Here is a 5,982-nt window from a genome sequence, read left to right on the forward strand (position 1 = left end):
TTGGTACCATGAAAATAGAGCTAATGTCCACACTCAGTTCTGGACTTACAAGGTGGCTCACAGAATTGGAGCCATGTTGGAAGATGACAGAAGAGCACATTCAGCTCAGCATGGTGGAGTGGTCAATCCAGCTCTTAAAACTTGTAGATTATAAACAGATAAGAGCAACTGTGACAGAGAAATAAACAATTGATTTCCCATGTCAAGAGCAACTCTTAATTTACACACTTTATAATAGCCAATATTCTGTATCTCAAAAGACATCTATTGTAGCAGCTCCAGGTGTGCCTGTACCCCGTTTCCCTTTCTCTGCTCTGACACACAGCCCTCAGACTGCCAAGTGGCCTGGAAGAATCCAATAATCATTCCAAAGTCAAAGTGTAAGACACAGCAAGGACCCAGAACACTGTGCCCCAGCTCTCTGGGACTTCATAGCTAAGCCTCTTCTGACATTACCTCATCATCCTGTATAGATTTCTGACACCAGAATAGAAAAGATCCCTCAATCAGAAACTTCATGTCATTGGAGTAAGGAAAGGTGTGAATCTCAGCCCTGTGCAGGCCAGGCAATGACGGAAGAGGTGCAAGGAGAAACAGAGGAGCAAGTGTTTCCGGGCAGGTGGTTCTGAGTTCACAAAGCTCTCTAAACTGACAAAACCCCAACTCTTCCTTTCTGGGCATCCAAGCTTCCTTGCTGTTCTTTTAATAGAAGCATTTTCCCTGCCTCACCCCCCCCAAAATGCTTCACAAATGTGTTGTGTGAAATATCAGAACTAATTAGACCAAATGGTGCTCATATCTGTCACTGGCTTTTCTGGGGGAGAGCAGACTGTGTCATGGAGGGAATTATATTAACTAATTAAGGATGGTGTTTAGGGGGAATGCCCTGTTCCTAGGAGAAAGAGGAATGGGAGGACTAAACAGTGCGGCCTGATGGGCTGATGGAGAAAAATAAAGGAGAGAGATGAAACACATGAGAATGGATGGCCCAGGAGATGATGTGGGAGGAGTTGACTAGTGCTGAGCTAAGTTCCTGGGTTATGAGCTTCATGGTCCTGATGGTCATAGTGTGACAGCGTGTATTCCTAAATGTAAATGTACTTACCACACCAGTTTTAGAAAAAGAGGAAAGAGGAGGTAGTATGGCCATTATTGGTACTTAGTGACTGTGGATGTTACTGTCAATTCATCAAAGGCAAAGAACAAGTCACGACTTGTCAATGTTCTCCAATTCTCAGTACAATGTATGGTACTGGTAGTTACCACCACATTTTTGCTAGAATGTGGCATGGGAAGAAGAAAAAGCTGTTTACAGGTGTCTGTTTAACCTGGAGACATTTTGATTTTATTTTTTTCTGTGAAGAACATCTGAACAGAAGTAACAGAAAAAGAACGCAAGGATCTTGTATCGGAGGAAGGCTCAGGAGAAGTTCTAGCTACCTTCATACATTCAGAGTAGTATCACGTAAAAGCAGTGGTGATGATGCTCTGAATGAGGACGCTTATGTGTTTGAATGCTTGGCCCCTAGTTGTTGAAACTCCCTGGAATGGATTAGGAGGCGTGGCCTTGTTGGATGGAGTGTATCATTGGAGGTGAACTTTGAGGGTTTCAAAGCCCACACAATTCCTGGTTAGCTCTCTCTGTCTTGTACTTGTGGATCACAATGTTAGCTCTCAGCTGCTGCTCCAGAGCCTGCCTGCCTGCAGCCTGCTGCCATGCTTCCTACCATGATGGTCATGGAAACTGAAATCTCCAAACAAAATCTGTCTTCTATAAGTTGCATTGGTCATGGTGTCTTGTCACAACAATAGAAAAGTAGCTAAGACAGGATGGGTTAATTCCCAGACTCCAAAACAGGATAACTAGGAAGACTTTGATCCATAATAATGAAAATGTTTTAAGTGATGGCTAAAAACAGGCTATCTGTTGCCATGAGAGGTAGTGAGGCACTTTTTCGCCTAAGGGTCAGAGCCAAGCCTATGAGGCATCAGAGAAGCTGAGAGGCAGTACACTTCAGATCCCTGCATTCAGATATTCCAGGTCTGTAGACTCCAAACAACAAATTTGTTACACTTCTAATGTTTGCACCAAAGACAGGATTACAGATCTCACCTGGGGCTGTAACTGGGCAAGGCACTGGAAAAGCCCGCACATTTTTTCACTCCATGTGGAGGTGGTTAAATATGGAGCAGGAGGAACAGCTTTTCTTTCATGAAAAGCTGAGTGTTGCCTAATCCAAGTACAAGGTGAGGGAGGTAGAGTACATAGGAACACCAAGAACTATTATGATCTATGTCACTTCCTTCACAATATCCTTAGTAATGCAAAGGCAGTGGTGGGAGAGAACACAGAGCCTAACAGTCTGGCTCAACTGCTTTAAGTGTGTGCTTTGCCACACCCCTGGCTAGTCCCTTTCCTAAGCTACATAGTCCTGTGTGCGCTGAATCCCAAGTGAACTCCCCATTCTCCCACTTAGAAGTTTGAATCCCAGGCCTGAGCTCTAAATGGCATTGAATATGGGAACACTTAGAGTGCTGTATATAAGAGGTGGTGCTGAGAACTAGGGTCCCAATCCTGTATCTGTTGTTCTCTATCATGTAGGCAAATTTGTAGCACTCACTAGTTGAGCATGGCCCCAGCCCCATTTTCTCATCTAAACTGATCACTCTGATACTTTGCTCATAGGACTCGTAAGAAGAAACTCCTATGCTGAGTAAATGCCTAGAAGAGACTATGGCACATAGTGCTATGTAAGGGGGCACAGTCCCAAATGACACTTGACACTGTACCCTCCAAGATGACACTGCTACTCTCTCGAGGGAATGTGTAGATTACCTTTCTTATCACTGTGACCCAACACCTGAAAGAAATCATCTTAGAAGAGAAAGGGTTTGTTTTGGCTTACAGTTTAGAGGGAGTCAGTCTGTCACAGCAGCGAAGGTATGGCAATGGGCAGCTCTATCTTGGTGAGAAAAGTGGCACTAGGAGTTCTCATCTCCATACAATAGGAAGCCCAGCTATAAACCTCAAGACCCAAAACAAAATTATGAACCTATTTCCTCCAGCAAGGCTCCACCTCCTACAGTCCCCACCATCTCCTCAAACAGCAACATCAGCTGGGACCCAAACACATGATCCTGTGGGAGACATTCTCCAAGAAACTGTAAAAAAGGGATGAAAAGGAGAAGCCATAATGATCAAGGACTCTAAATAGGCCTCCATCAAGTGGTTAACATGCCTGGACCAAGGTTGTTTCTTCACACACGCTCGCATACACACACATACACATGCACACACGTGCACACACACAAGATCAGGGAATGAAGATGATCAGAGCAAAATTGTTCCTGAAAATGAGAATGTCTGCATGCTACTCCTGTGACTTCTGTCCTTGCCCTCCTTCTGGAGCTGCTGGAAAGGAAGAGGCAGGCTCTTTCTGGGGCTCTGCTCTGGCTACTCCAGAGGGCCCAGTGCTGACATTCTCTGGGCTCCTTGCCAGCCTTAAGCTTTCTCCTCAGACCTTTCCAGGGTATGCTTTGCAACTTATCTAATGGATGGGAAAACTGAGACAGGCAGCTTGGACTGGCTCAAAGTCACAGCATGAATGTGTGTTAGGCCTGGGGCCAGACCCTCTGCTCCCCCTGCTGTCCTGAGGTTCCCCAGCCTGTCTGCTCCCCATCCCACCTCCTAACATTCCCTTCTCTGGTCTAACAAGGCTGCCCTGCTCTTTGGCTCTGCTTACTTTAATATACACATAGATTACAGCTACATTAAAGGAGCCTGAAAATACTAAAGCAGAACTAAAGCAATTATTATAATGCAGCCTTAACAGCAGCTGTAATGAGACAGAATTAAAAATGTGCCAGCGTAATCACAATTCACTGTTTCCAACGACCTTCCAGAACTGCCTTCATTTGGAAAGAAACATCCAGTCCTGAACTGTCAGATGGAAAGGAAAAATTCAATTGTGCCGCCCCATGGGACTGAGTCCCTGGCTGCCAGATCTGGCTCCTCCACACAAAGGCATCTGTCCCGAAGCTGCTGCTATGGGGTGTTAGGCATTTGCTCACGGAGGACAGAGTGAAGAAACATGGGATGTGGCCAGTGTTCTCTCCATGGCACCAGGGACTGGGTTACTCCTCTTCCATCTCTTTGTTGCTGAGGCTGCTTGTGCCACACTAGAGGCAATCACACCCAGCTTGCTCGTGGCATGTGCTATGATGTGTTGCAGATTATGCTAAGTCATGCCTCATGCTACTAGAGTTATCCCACAGTAATCATGAGAGGTCTATCCCTTTACCTCTCTACTTTAAGAACAAGGGAATGGAAACTTAGAGATACTATGTGGCCATTAAGAGCCAGGACCCAAATCCTTGTCTTCAGAGTCCAGCATATTAATTCTCATGATTGTATGGAAGTCAAAGAAAAAGATATCTTAATCCATCTTACATTACTTCTTTCAATGTGAAAGACTAAGCTGGAGGGAACAAGAGAAGTTGAAGATGAAGAAACGAAAGGAAACAGAAAGTACCTCAGCCTGAAAGCTTCCTGAAGGCTCATTGCACACTTGCCATGAGTCGTGAGCATATGAATGAACAACAGTGTCTGCTAGTTTTGTTTCTGTTTCCATGGCTCCTTGGAAGAGCCTAGCAATGAGAAAGCAAAGTGCCAGATGACAAAGGAGCCAGGTGGGGCAGAATGATGTGTGGGCTTCTCTTCTCAGGTTGCTCCTAAAAATACTAATATTCAGTGACTCCATGATTCCTGCGCCAGCATCAGAAAGCATCAAGCTTTCTGGTTTCCCAACCATAAGCGAACCTGACCACTCACTTCAGAGCATGCTTGACTTACTTTAGAATCCCTGGGAATTTGGCTTGGATTTGGCTTTCATAGTGTTGCTTCCCTTTCTACCTGTACAGTTGGACAGAAGTGAGTGCAGGCAAAGGGAGTCAGGGTGAGGAGCCAGTGCTTGTGCCCTCATCTGACTGGGCAGGCTACAGCTCCAGGAAGTCAGGCTTTTTTTTTCTTACTCCAGCCCCACATACGAAGGGTTCTACAATGGTAACGCTAGGGAATATGCTCTGTGTATTCTAGTGCAAAAAGCCTATGGCCTTACTCTAGACCTATGGCACAGGTATAGGGAGTTCACAGTTTCTCTCTGCAGCTGCCCTGGGCTTTGGCAAAATATTTGCCCAAGTGTCTTCCCAAACCCACTTACAAGCAACTGTTAACCATAACTCCCCATCTAAGGTAATCAATGGCAAGAATCCACTGTAGCTTGATAACTGTACAAAGATCCACTGTCATTTCCAGGAACCTAATATCCAAAGCTTATTACAAGACTCAACTATTTTCTATAGCAAAATGGCTGGTCCCCAGCTTGCCCTGCATCCGAGGCACACAGTGTCTTGGAATCCAGCCACATACGTCAACTTCTCTGGTTGCCTTTGTTGGGGAATGTGCATCTTAGTGACAAATCTTTTCCAGCTCCATCTCGTGAATTGTCACCCCTGTTCACAGCAGTCATTCTCAACTTCCCATTCCTACTTTATAGAGAAAGGACATTGTATGTGTAGCCATTTGGATTAAAGAGACTAATATTCTGTGTCCAGGCTCCTAGTGTAGAGGATGCTGACAGGAAGCACAGTCCCTAATCCTGGAGTTGGAGGAGACTTCTGTTTCTACTGGTCTGGCTTCTCTTGAGTCACATGACAGAGAATGACTATAGTCAGGCATGTCTTATTACAATTTCCAGGCCACAAGGAGCTCTCTGAGAAGGCTAGAACATGAGACTCCAAGCATGGAGGAATAAGGACTATGTGGGGTAAACTTAGGGAAGTTGTTGATTTCCTTGTCTGGTTTTGAACCAGAAAAAAGGAATTTACCAAGCCTCTGGTTGTGGATGGAGGTGGGGTTCTGATGGTGAGTGGCATGGCCAGGATGGAAAGGAATCTGTGAGAGCCTGCAACAAGCTGTAACTC

The sequence above is a fragment of the Meriones unguiculatus genome, chromosome 3, assembly GCF_030254825.1.
Source record: "Meriones unguiculatus strain TT.TT164.6M chromosome 3, Bangor_MerUng_6.1, whole genome shotgun sequence".
Taxonomy (NCBI): Eukaryota; Metazoa; Chordata; class Mammalia; order Rodentia; family Muridae; genus Meriones; species Meriones unguiculatus.